Raw genomic sequence first — 13,823 nt, forward strand, 5'->3', positions numbered from 1 at the left:
ACACAAGCCAGGATGAAGCACAAATGCATTCTAAGAACGTAAAGAAACCTGGTTTACCCCCAGTTTGGCCTGGGGTAATTGACCGCTAGCCGGTTATTCTCCTTTCTGATCTTCAGATGCAACATCTGTTAAATGCAGATAATATGGAGATATATTCTGTGAAAGCCTCATGGATTATTTTGAAGATCAACTGAGCTTCCTCTTCTAAACTGCCATAGCTACTGGTATTCATGTTTTATCTATGCCGTGAGATGGAAAGTTCCTTAAGAGGAGGGATCGTGTCTTATTCATCATTGCAGATTGTTGTAACTAGTTCAGAGCTTTGCACAAAAGTGCTAATTGATGAATTTGTAAAATTTGTTTTCTACTCTCCTATGAGGGCAATGAAAAAGTCAGTGTGGCTGAGGAGGAAGGAGAGAAATGGTGGGAGACACAGCAGAAAAGGGGCTACTGCAGAACTGTGAAGGCTCTTACATACACTGATGCTTTTGAATTTGATCTGTAGCTGAAGAGTAAACTAGTGTAACAGAAGATTTTGCAAATTATCAGTGGGGGAATGGGGTTATGCAAGGAACTCAGGGTCTAGAGCACAACCTTTGTGTGCTTTAGTCCCCCCTTGGTAGAACTGTAAGAACTTTGGCTTCCTCATGTGTAAAATGGAAATAAAAGTTCCACTCAAGGGTATTAGGATCACCTACAGTAGTGTATGTAAGTAAGATGAGCAGTTGCAGTACTTGGCACCAATCTGTCTTTCGGCAAATATGACTGCCCTCTTTGTAAATGTGACAAAGCTGATCTGAAGTGTCACATCTAAATGAATGTTACAGAGGTTCGAGGCCCATGGTGGCTAGGAGTATGAAACTAAGAAATGATGCCAGGTCACCCTGCACTAAGCACAATCTAAGAATCAATGTTTCTAGTCATTTGTTGTCCACATTTCCAGTGATGCTGGTGTGCTCCAGCACACTGCACAAACAGCGGCAACACTCAGGTACACTGGCTCTCGCATGGCAAATACCACCTTGAGTTCCACAAACCACTTCTAGGTTCACTAGCAGCCCTTATCTCCAGTATCATCAACAAGGAGTACCTTTTAGGTGACTTATGTTGTATATTCTTTAGAGACCTCACTCATGCAGTAAGCCCCAGGTGAAAGGCAAAGCATGCCGGTTTGAGAAGGAAGAGATTGAGATCCAGTCTCTGCTTTGACCCTTGTTAGTTGTCATCGATTCGATTCTGACCTATGGTGATGCCATGTGCACAGAGTAGAACTGCTTCATAGGATTTTCAAGCCTGTGGCCTTTTGGAAGCTGATCAACAAGCCTCTCTTCCAAGATGACTCCAGGTAGAACGCTAACCTTTCAACTAGTAGTTAGCACTTAAATGTTTGCATGAGCCAGGGACATCCTTGGGACAAGTCACTCAGTGCCATCCATATAATAAAGGAGTTTTGAGTTGAAATTTCTTTGAAACTTAGGACTGTCAATGCCTAGAACAAGCTCTTCAATAAAGTGTTTACCTAAGAGCTAACCCTATGATACATACTGGCATTTGGGAAAGTTCTTTTCTTACAAAACAGACCTCTACTAGAAATACCATGAAGACAGAGCCCTCCCACAAAACACCCCCATTCGAATCAGACAGGAATCTGCACAAGTCCAGAGGGTGCTTGCTTTCTAGTTCTCACCCAAATAATTACTGACTGTGTGACCTTGGGCTAGTCCTTTTTATCTCAGTTTCCTTATGTGAGCTTCAGAGGTAATAATAGCCAGCTCACATCATTTTCCAGGAAACAGTTTTCTGACACATCACAGAAAGCACATTTCACGTGGACACCTACGCAGCTAATCATCCTTCAACCTGGTGGACACAGGCAGGCAAATGTCCCAAAGCAAGCATGGGGCAAACCAAGAACTCCTATTATTACTATGGGGGAGAGAGTCAGAGTCAACATAACAGTATGATTGAGAATGTACCTGCAACAGCTGGAGCCGGCTTATCTACAGTGCCGACAAGGGTCACCCCTGCCCTCCAAGACAAACAATGGTGATTGCGCTCCAGACAATAGCACAGCTGCTCTCATTCCTGGGCTCCTTGCTGCGAGGCAAATCAGGAGTCATATGATCAGCATTCAGACCTTCATTAATCCTCAGAATGCAAAGGATCCTGCCTTCTCAACAGCACAGGGCTTCAGGAAATGAATGTACACACCCCCTGCTCAGGGTGCCAAGCACCCCACACCTTACCATGGGAAAAAGGGAAGGAGGGGCAGCAGATATTATGAAAATGTCTAGGATAAGTTCCCCAGAAATAATGACTACAGGAAAACGCACTTTCCATGTAAGAACCAGCACTTCTAACAAAATCCAGATTCTTAAACCTAGGGTTCATTCAAATCCCTCCTACATCTGTGTCCACACTAATTGAGACCCATCCCTTATAGAAACCAACTGCCACCACATAAATTCCAATTCATAGCCACCTTAATGGACAGAGTAGAACTGTCCCACAGGGTTTCCAAGAATGTAATCTTTATGGGAGTGGACTGTCACATCTTTATCCTGCACAGCATCTGGTGGGTATGAACTGCCGACCTTCAACCTTTTGGTAAGCAGTCAAGCGTTTAACCACTGCACCAGCAAGACTCCTTCTGTTATAGAAACTGCCAACTTAAACCCAAATGTGATTTCTCACATCTTCATGTTTTCTTGCCCTGTTCCGGAGTCCAGACTTCACCTCCACCCTTCAAGCCAGCAGCAATCTCACTTCCTCTTCTCTGATGCTCCTCTGACACCTCAGTCCACATCAGCTTCTTCTTTTTCTGAATTCTCCCAGCACTCTCACATGTGAGCATTTACTGCCTGCTGGTTGCCTCATCATGTTTTCACTAGACTATTGCATCAACCTCCTAACTGGTTTTATCCTCCCTGGACTGTGAGCCCTGTACTTCTGCAGAAAGAAATTTCTAAAGCATAGATCTGATAATGCATTTTCCCTGTTTAAACACCTTCAAGAACTCCAACAACCTCCAGGATAAAATCTAAATGCCACAACTCTGCTCCCATCCCTTCCCCAGGGCTACCCACCTTTCAGCCAAACTACTCCCTAAGGTTATATAATCATGTGACACCCAAAGCAGTTCAAGCATCTAGATCTCCCGATAACCAGCTGAGGTTTCTTCACACAGGTATCCATAATTCTAAAGGCAATCGTTCCTCTTCTTTACCCTATTTGGTGAGGTGCTCATCTCTCCTGTTCTGCCACCTCCACAGTGCTTGGAATTACAGCAATAAAGATTTACTCTTTTTAATCATTAGGGCTTTTAATCCTCCTGGAGCCCTTCTACTACAGTATAAATTACTCTGGATCAAAAAATCTTTTATGTCTTACCAGCTTCTATCTTAATGGCAGTAACTTGGACCCAAGACTGTGGGATATGAACCCAGAATATATTTAGGAGAAGATCAGGGCAGAAATCAACATTTGTTTATGCATTTCACCTATTCTTTCAGCACCTATTTTGTGGGAGATACTGTGACAGTTCACTTGCTTTTTACATCAACGGTGAGGAATAATTTATTATTTCCCCTTACAGGTGAAGAAACTAAGGCTCATAGTAGTCACAGCTCCTTTCTGTGCTAAAATCCAGCCACTATCCTCAGAAGGAAGGTTGGGCATTCCTACTTCCGTAGTGATAACTGCCTCAGAAACGCAAGGAGGGGTCGCTACGAGTTGGGGCTGACTCGATGGCAGATAACAGCAACAACATCCTTCTCTTATACACCCTACCAGTATATCCAAAAGCCTATTGGCTATTGTTAGTTTGATACTTCCCAAGCACTGTTCAAGTCCAACAATGAACAACAGCATGTACAATGAACAACAGTGGTACCTAAGAGGTACCACGGATGAGCTCCCTAAGAGTTCTATTATAAGACCAGAGCTGTTTTACTGCTCCTGCAACCCCTTATATGGAAATATTCTAAGAAATATTCACTTCACAGAAGAGAGTGGTGATCAGAAACCCTTACCAAGCTAACACTTCCCCATAGCACATCACAGTAATAAGTTTGTGTGTCTACGGAGGTGGAAGGTAGAGGAACAAAAGAGAGCTAAACTAATATTTGAACAGAAGCACACATAAATCCACCAATATCCTGGAGCTGATTTGCAGCAGCTCACCAGAGCCAACTCTCTGCATCTCTTCCAAATTTCATGTTCAAATCATGTTGAAAACAGCCATGGTAGAGAATTTACAACATAGAAATTGGCAAATGCTCCAATTTAGGGTTCCTCTTTGACCAGAAAGCCCATAATTAAACATTTGCCAGCACACTCTTGCATGATCCATGAGTGCACTGTGAAGGAAATTTAGATGGTAGCTTTAGCTCTACTTCCAACTCATTATCAGGCTTGGGCAATTTCCTCCCTTCCTTGGCCTCAGTTTCCTTATCTGTAAAAGGGGAGCAAAAATTTTTACTTTCTTCCCACATAACTGTGATAATAAAATAAGACAATGGACATAAATGAACTTTGCTAAGTGTAGAACAGTGAGAAAGGAGCCCTGGTGGTGCAATGGCAGAATCCTCAGCTGTTAACCCAGAGGTGCAGTTCAAACCCAACAGCTGCTCTGCAGGAGAAAGGTATGGCAGTCTGCTTCCTAGTGGTGTCACAAGTGGGGGGTGGGGGTGTGGGCCACATGGGATGACATGGTTGGGGGGGCACTGAAAGGGCTATCACATTTCTGTGCAGTGTTTCAGGAAATGTTATTGTTTCAATTAAAATACCCCTGTAGTTAGTTTTAACAATAAAAACATTTTTAGTGAGCCCAGTTCATTGTATCAATATAGCTACAAAGCAAAACTCTATGCTAATTTACCTTTGGAACCTTTTAATGCACTCCATTTAAAGCTGTCATTATTACCCAACTAAATCCTTCAAATCACATGGTTTCAATTGCATGTGCTACAAGCACGTGCTGTTGTTTTCACTGTTGCTGGTGTTTTTACAGTCTCCAATTCTGTCATATTTTCTTATGTTTTAGCTATACTATTGTGGTAGCCAATATTTGTGAACCTATATTAATAACTTTTGAGAATTTATTAGTAATTAAAGGAAAATAAGGAGAAAAATGAAAAAAGCTTCTGCTCAGTTACTAATAATGTTGTAACTTACAATGTTGTAGTTCAATGTAGAAATATTTTACAGAACAATTTTGTTGTTAGCATTCATGTAATCTAAGAAATATTACATTTAAGCAACTGAGAGCTAAATTTATCATGCTGTTCTTATTTGCCATCGAGTGGGACCTGACTCACAGTGACCCCTCCTTGGGTTTCTGAGGCAGTATTATTACGGAAATAGACTGCCCATCTTCCGTCTGAGGATAGGCTGGTGGGTTTGAACCTTCTAGTTAGCAGTCAAGTGCCTTAGGCATTACGCTTCACATATTATACTAAAATTAAAATTGGTAATAAACATTATTAAGGATTCTGTATAGTCTGGTACAGGTGGAGGTCCATGGGAAGAAGGTGTGACACTGTGAGTTATCACACTGGGTGACACCAACACTAGTGATGCCACTGCTGCTTCCATAAAGATTTGTTGCTGTTGTTAGGTGCCACCAAGTTGGCTCCAACTCATAGCAACCCTATGCACAACAGAACAAAACACTGGCCAGTCCTGCACCAGCCTTACAACCCTTGCTCTATCTGAGCCCATCATTGTAGCCATTGTGTCAATCCATCTCATTGAAGGTCTCCCCTTTTTCGCTGACCCTCCACTTTATCAAAAATGATATCCTTCTCTACGGAATGGCCCCTTCTGACAACATGACCAAAGAAGGTGAGACAAAGTCTGGCCACAGACTAGGAAATCCTATGGGGCAGTTCTACTCTGTCCCACAGGGATTCTATGAGGTAGAATTGACTCAATGCCAATGTGTTTCTTTTTTTAGAACAGTGAGGAGACATTTACAATGTATGCAGACATTTTTTGGTTGTAACAACTGGGGTATGTGATGCTACTGGCATTTAGTAGGTAGAGGATATTTAGTAGGAATGCTGCTAAATATCCTACAAAGAACAGGACAGCTCCTTACAACAAAGATATGTTGTTGTTGTTGTTATGTGCCGACTCATAGTGACCCCTCCTTGGGTTTCCAAGGCAGTATCACTACAGAAGTAGATTGCCCAACCTTCCTTCCAAGGAGTGGCTGGTGGGTTTGAACTTCCAGCCTTCTGGTTAACAGTCAAGTGCCTTAAGCACTATGCTACCAGAGGTCCCTACAACAAAGATATATTGTGTCCAAAATGTCAGTGATGTCAAGGTTGAAAAATGATGATGTAAAAGATTTTCAAACAGGATGGCTGATTCAAGAACTTTGAACACATCAGCATTCAAAAGGAAAATAAAAGAACTGAGAGCAATTTACAGGAACCTTGGAAGACCAGTGAGGGTAGAACATGGAATGGATGCTACAGGATGTTAGAAGTTTTGCCCTAGTGTGATGCCTGGCACATCATAAGTGCTCAGTAGGCTCGCCAGTGGGCACATACATGAGTGTTGCACACATCTCCACAGTGACACCAGGTAGAAGAATCTAGTAAGTGTGATTCTACCTGCTTTGGACAAAATGGTGAGAAATCACACCCTGGAGACTTGGGTTAGACAAATGATCAGTAGCCTGACAACCACAGCAGCAATGGTCAGAAGACCAATTTCGTTTAAGTCACTTTCTCATATGAGCAGAAACATCTTGAAAGGTGAGGTTTCCAAACTCTCCTCTGCGGAAGCAATTTGTAAAAACAAACAACAGGCAGCCTTGCTTTTGACACTTCACAAACCACTTTTTAAAGACAATCCTTTTATCCTCTGTGTCACCTGGGATTAAAAATGTATTTAGCACAAACCACACAAAGCAGAAACAGTGTTGGGTAAGAAATACTACAGATGCCGGCACAGAGTGACCAGCAACATTGAGGAACTGCAACAGATTCTGACTAGGCTGGCACAACCCAGAAACTCATAAGGAAAAAAGTGATGACAAGCACATACCTACTTTCCTAGGTCTCTCAGGGTGAAGTCAGTGAAGCTGTGGAGTGAAGCTTAACCATAGCCTTTCCCGGAAATCTCTCTGCAAGACCCTCAATTCCCAGCCTTCTCACCGAGAGAGGCAGTCCATTTAGAAGAGGAGACTATAGACCAGAGGACCTCCCTCTATGTTTCCCTTAAGATTAGTTGTTGTTGTTGTTATTTGCCATCGAGTTGGCCCCGACTCATAGCGACCCCTCCTTGGGTTTCCGAGGCAGTATCACTACGGAAGTAGGAATGCCCAACCTTCCTTCCGAGGAGTGGCTGATGGATTTGAACCGCCAGCCTTCTGGTTAGCAGTCAAGTGCCTTAGGCACTATGCTACCAGAGCTCCTTAAGATCAGAATGTGACCATAAACCATCTGACTCACAAAGCCTTTTAACTAAAAGCCCAAGAATTCAGAGCTAATTCTAGATGTGGCAGGACCCATTGGCTTCTCAGGCACTAGAGCTGTGAGCAGGAAGATGAGGATAATTTTGTTCTTCCTTGTCTATGAATGACAACTCACTCAACTATCAGTTTTACCATGGAAAGCCAGAGCTGGAAGCCACCTAAACATTCTCTTTACTTTACAGCTGAGGAACCCGTGGCCTAGGAGAGAAGGAGACTAACTGTCCCAGGCCTGGTACTGAGTTTCTTACTGATTCTCATTCTAACACTGTTTTTCAGTGTCCAGTGCTGAATCTCCTTTTTGTCCAAGAGAATGTTTTCATTTAGACTTCTACACTACCTCTCCAAGGCTTACTTGAAGCTCAGGAACAAGCTGGTTAGTATCTAGGTAGGACCCAGGGCTGCAGAATAGAAGTAGGACAGCTTTAGGGAAAGAAATTTCAAAAAACAACCACTTAGGGAGCCAAGTTTGTCCTTCATGAAGCTTGGCCCTTTCCACCCCACATCTCACATTGATTTCTCACACCCACAACCTTGCGTAATTCTTATTGTGCCTACAGAAAAGATACCGAAACTAAGGCTAAGAGAAGTAAAGAAATAAGCCTAAGGCTAAATAGCTAATCCTTACATGGTGCAAGCAGTCACCTTGATTGGCTACTGACTCAAAGACTGGAGATTTGAGTCCACCAAGAGGGGTCCGGGAAGAAAGCGCTAGGAATCTATTTCTGAAAAATCAATCATTGAGAACCCTATGAAGCCCAGTTCTACTCTGACACATGTGGGGTCACCATGAGTTGAACGCAACTCAATGGCAACTGGATTTTAAATAGCTAGTTAATTTGATTCCTGTGCTCATGCTTTAATATTTTTTTTTTCTTCTGCAGAGATACCACCTCAGAAACCCAAAGAGTGGTTGCTATAAGTTGAATAGACTCGACAGCAGTGAGTTTTGTTTTGTTTTATGTTTATAATATTTAAAGCAACAATAGGGTGACTTCTTCATTAATGGCAAAATATTTTTGTTATATTATTAATAATTCCACAATTTATTGTGTTGCAAGTTTCAATTCTTTCATAATAATGATGGCCAATTCTGTTACCATCCCTTATATACCAAGTGCTTTACAAATAATCTTAGATTATCAAAATAGCTCCACATACCATCTACTTTAAAGATGCAGAAACCAAAGACCCAACTGTTTAGGTCAATTCTCTGAGGTCACACAGCTAGTCAATGGCAGACATGAGATTTTCAAGGGCTCCGTCCAATTATGAAGCCTGTCTTCATTCTACCATAATGACCTGCTTATTCATTAGTGACTGTGTTGACACAGCAGTAGATCAGATGCCACAGACTCTGGAAATCAACTTCCCTCTTAAACACGCCAGTTGGGTGTGATGCCAAGGGTCTGGGTCAGTGAGGAAGATGAATGGGGCAGTAGTTATGATCCTATTTTTGAGGTCTGAATGCAGCCACATACTTGGCAGGCCTAAGGGAAAGTCACATAATCCTATCACCTGGGCTGGATCCCTGCGTGGGATACATCCAGACAGAAAGTTAATGACAGGGAGAAAGAATTTCTCTGAGGGCTACCCTGCAGCCTATCTCTAGCTTTCTGTATATGTCCCACCTCTGAGGATGAAGATTATAAGAACAAAGTGTGTCACCTCACCTTTACTTGCTAGTATTGTAGGCTAAAGGGTCATTATGAATTGAAATTGACTTGCCAACAGTGGCTTTTTTTTTTTTTGGTTTATAAGTTATAAGAGAAAATAAGCACATTAAATGACAAAGTACAGCATGGTAATTGCTAGTATGAGTGGTACATCTGTGAAGAAGAATTGGTGATGGGTAGCTAATCCCTCTCGCCTTCGAGGTGGGAAGCTGGTCAGGAAAGGGTTTGTGGATAGGGAAATGCCTAAACCAAGTCTGGAAGGCTTTGCTGGATTTAGCTAGCAAACAAAGGATAGAGAATGAGAGTGGGGAAGACAGGCACTGAGGCAGAGGTCACAGGGCAAGAAAATGGAAAGGAATGTGGAAGCCCTTGATGTAAAGAATGACATGTAGTTCCTCATGACTAGGAGTGTAACAAAAGGAGTTCTGGTGGCATAGTGCCAAAGGCATGTGACTACTAACCAGAAGGCTGGTGGTTCAAACCCACCACCCACTCCTTGGGAAGAAGACTGCATAATCTACTTCCCTAGAGATACCGCCTCAGAAACCCAAGGAGGAGTCACTAATCATCAGAACCAACTTGACGGCAGTGAGTTTGTTTTTGGCTTTGGGTGGGAGAAAAGCCTAGATCATAAATTGAGGCAAGGCTTGCTGCAGGAGAATGACAAGGTGATGTCTAGGTCACAGAAGACCTGGCAAATCCAAGTAAAGAAAACTGCACTGTAAATAGGAGCTATGTCATGGAATTTTATTAATTATGATTTGGCAGAGATAGAGTGATATTGTCAGATTTGTATTTTACGTCATGTCATAGTTAATGGGAGCTCTGGTGGTGTAGTGCCTAAAGCATATGACTGCTATCCAGAAGGCTAGAAGTTCAAACCCACCAGCCATTACCTGGAAGGAAGACTGGGCAATCTACTTCCGTAGAGATACCACCTCAGAAACCCAAGAAGGGGTCGCTATGCGTCGGGATTGACTTGATGGCAGTGAATTTGCTTTTTGGTTTTGGCATCATAGTTAATTTTGCAGTAGTGACCTGAGTCAAGTTACATCTGGACTCTGATCATCAATTATTTCATCTCTAAACTGGGAAAAAGCAATGACCCTCCACATATGAGAAGTGTTAAAAGAATACAGTAACATTAATAGTGAAAGTATAAACTATTATTAAAGATATAATGGGAAGCCTCTGTAAGAAATGGGAGCTCTGGTGGCATGGTGCCTAAGGCATTTGACTGCTAACCAAAAGGTTGGGCAATCTACTTCTGTAGTGATACCGCCTAGGAAACTCAAGGAGGGGTCGCTATGAGTTGGATTCAACTTGATGGCAGTGAGTTTGTTTTTGTTTTTTGTGTTTTGTTTTTGGTATATAAGGAATAAGGTGCAGTGGTTAAGTGCTTGGCTGCTAACTGAAAGGTCATTGATTCAAATCTACCAGCCCTTCTTCAGGAGAAAGATGTGGGAGTCTGCTTCCATAAAGATTACAGCCTTGGCAACCTTAGGAATGGTTCCATGTCCTACAGGGTCACTATGAGTCAGAAATGAATGGACTGCAACTGGTTTGGATTGGTTTTGATATAAGGAATGATTCCTGGATTCTCTCTAGGATATATAAAGAGCTCAGAACTTTAAAATATTCACCTCAGAAGCATGGACTGTGAGAGAGAATGTGGCACATGGAACAGAAGACCATGTCCTGCAACTGAGGTTTTCATCATTTTCTGGAAGGCCCTACCCAGCACTGTCCCTTGATAATGGTTATCCTCTGCACCTGTGCTCTGGGCTACCTTTCTAATCTATGTGATACTGGAAAAAAAAAAAAAAAATCATTGCCGTAGATTCAGATCCTACTCATAGCGACTCCTCCTTGGGTTTCTAAGGCAGTATCACTACAGAAGTAGATTGCCCAATCTTCCTTCCAAGGAGTGGCTGGTGGGTTTGAACCACCAGCCTCCTAGTTAGCAGTCAAATGCTGCTATGCTACCAGAGCTCAAAAACCTGTACTATTTATCCAATGAATGTTTCTACTTTCAGATAAAAAGAATTATTTTCACAAAGATTGTGAGCTCTAATGAAATCCTAGAGAATAAACAGGAGAGTAAAGTATATTTGCTATTCAGATGAAATGGTAAGGCCTTTGTCATAAAGGGTGGGCACTAAAATGACATTTATTTCTGTTTCCCCTTGTCAGTAAGCCCTCACTGTATGGCTGTCTTTGGGTCTTACTAACATAAGGTAAGACACAGGGCAGTGTGTGGCGCATAAAAAGGCTTCCGTCTGAGGTAAATGGTTTCCACCATTACAAAATTACCTTCATTATCATAACGTCTCCTTGTGCATTTTGTAAAACACTTTCCTATTTCATCTCAGAAAAAGTGCAGTGACAAAAATTGCTGCCACTGGAGGAAAAAAAAAAAAAAAAACGCCTGTAAAATTTAAACCATGGAACATTCATTCAAGACTCCTGGGTAATGATATCCTTTGATATATAATTCATTATAACCTTAAAACTTGGCCCACTTCTGACATAGAGATGATATATTTTGGAGAGGTCAAGGAGGGGGAAGGAGAAAAATCACTTTTAAATGGTTATGTTGTACTTTGCCTTTTGAGTGAAGCCAGACAATGTTTCGGACCACTCCTTTTTCTACCATAAGAGCTTCCATTGAAGAGCTTTTTAATTTTTTTTTCCTGTCTTAAATTGAAGAGGCAGTAGATCATTCAGTTTCAGTTTTATCTTCTGTAACACCAGATAAAAGATGAAGCTGGATCCATCTGTTAGCACATACAGGCTGCAAACTGTGTGAAAGCAGGCACATACACACACATACATCCTTGCAAAAGGGGGGAAAAATCCACACTTTTAAAAAATTTATCATCAGCATCCTACCCAATGCCGACCAGATAGCAGCACTTTTATCCTTTTATGGGCAGATTCAGGAGGAAGCCAGTCTCGTCAGCCACAAAGGCTGTTTCCCAGTGCTGCCACATGAATTGGGATGCTGCGACTGGCTGTGGGCCAGACCCTTCCCCCACAGCATTGGAGTTCTAACCTCACTAAAATCAGTGGTGATTCTCCTGGGTGTCATTACCTGCCATGTCACAGCCAGCCTGGGATGAAGGCGAAGAGAATCACAGGGCATGCAAGAGGGTTTCCATTCTCTGGCACAATGGCTACGTCCCAGTGGGCTGGTTTTTCTAAGGGGAAATGAGCAGGAAGGCTCCCTGCTTTTAAGAAGGAGTCAGGGAGAGCCCCATCTGGGTCACTTGGCATTTCCTCTGGCACTGCTGATCAGGGTGGTACCATGTATTATCCTCTCAGGACCTTGACAACTGATTTTGCTTAACAAATTAAAATGCTGCATGCTGTTGATCAGATCAGATGCAACAAAAAATCAGAGAGACTGGAGGCTTGAATGGACCTTGATAGGCTCTTTTGAGCACTTCCATCTTTACAACTACCTCTTCAACATGGGTGCAGCACAGGCAAAGAGACCTCAAATACAGAGGGTTCCAGTTCTTTTGCTACTTACATGCAGAAACTGTGTGAATTACAGAGTCTCAAAAATAAACAAGCTTCATTTCTTTAATGAGCGAAGCTCATGCACTCACAGGATGGGAAGAAATGGGGGTGTGGGTAGGGATGACAAGCATGAGCGACTGCTGAGCCCATTACACTTGAAAAGGCTTCTGTGGTTTACAGGAAGGGTCCAGAGCTCCAGCTACACACCATTGACCCTTCTATCTTGAGTGACATGTCCTGTGAATTCTGCTTCTGGATTCTATCACATCTGCCCCCTTTTATACCCCCTGCTGCTGCTCTAATTTATGTCTTTATCATCTTTCTCCTAGACTATTTTGCACATGCAGCCTAATGACTCTTCTTGAAGCAGCACAGCTATTTCATCACTTGATGGTAGCATAGTGCCTAAGACATTTGACTGCTAACCAGAAGGCTGGTGGTTCAAACCCACCAGCCACTCCCCGGAAGGAAGGTTGGGCAATCCACTTCTGTAGTGATACTGCCTCGGAAACCCAAGGAGGGGTCACTATGAGTCAGATCCGACTCCACAGCAGTGGTTGCATTTGTTTGCGTTATGACTCAAAAACCTTTAATGATTTCCCCATTGACGAAGAAATAAAGCCCAGGTTCTCATTTTTAAAGTCCCCTTCATCAGGTCCCTGGGGAAAATTCTAGTCCTATCCTCCATTTCTCTCCATCCTTATCCTACTACAGCTCAGTGACAACTTTCCAGCTTTCCCACACATATGTGCTTATATTTCCTTCTATCTAAAATATTCTTCTCTCCACTTTAATTCTTCAATTTAAAATCCTATTCATTCCTCAAGAGCAAATGTAAAGGCCACTTTATACAAGGATTCAACCTTGACCTCCAGAGAAAATCCATGTGTTCTCTGGACTTCCATACTTTTACTATACTTCAATTACTTTCTTTTGTTATAACAGATTTTATAATCCTTGCTTTCCTCCTAAAACTGTAAGATTTCTGAGTGCAGAACAGAGTCTATTTTTTGCATACCTGCTGCTGTTACATTGATTCCCACTCATAGCAGAACTGCCCCCATAGGTTTCCAAGCTGTAAATCTTTTTGGAAGCAGACTCCCACATCTTTCACTCACAGGGCAGCTGGAAGATTTGAA

The sequence above is a fragment of the Orycteropus afer genome, unplaced genomic scaffold (assembly GCF_000298275.1).
Source record: "Orycteropus afer afer isolate SDZICR_OR568_19922 unplaced genomic scaffold, OryAfe1.0 scaffold00187, whole genome shotgun sequence".
Classification (NCBI taxonomy): domain Eukaryota; kingdom Metazoa; phylum Chordata; class Mammalia; order Tubulidentata; family Orycteropodidae; genus Orycteropus; species Orycteropus afer.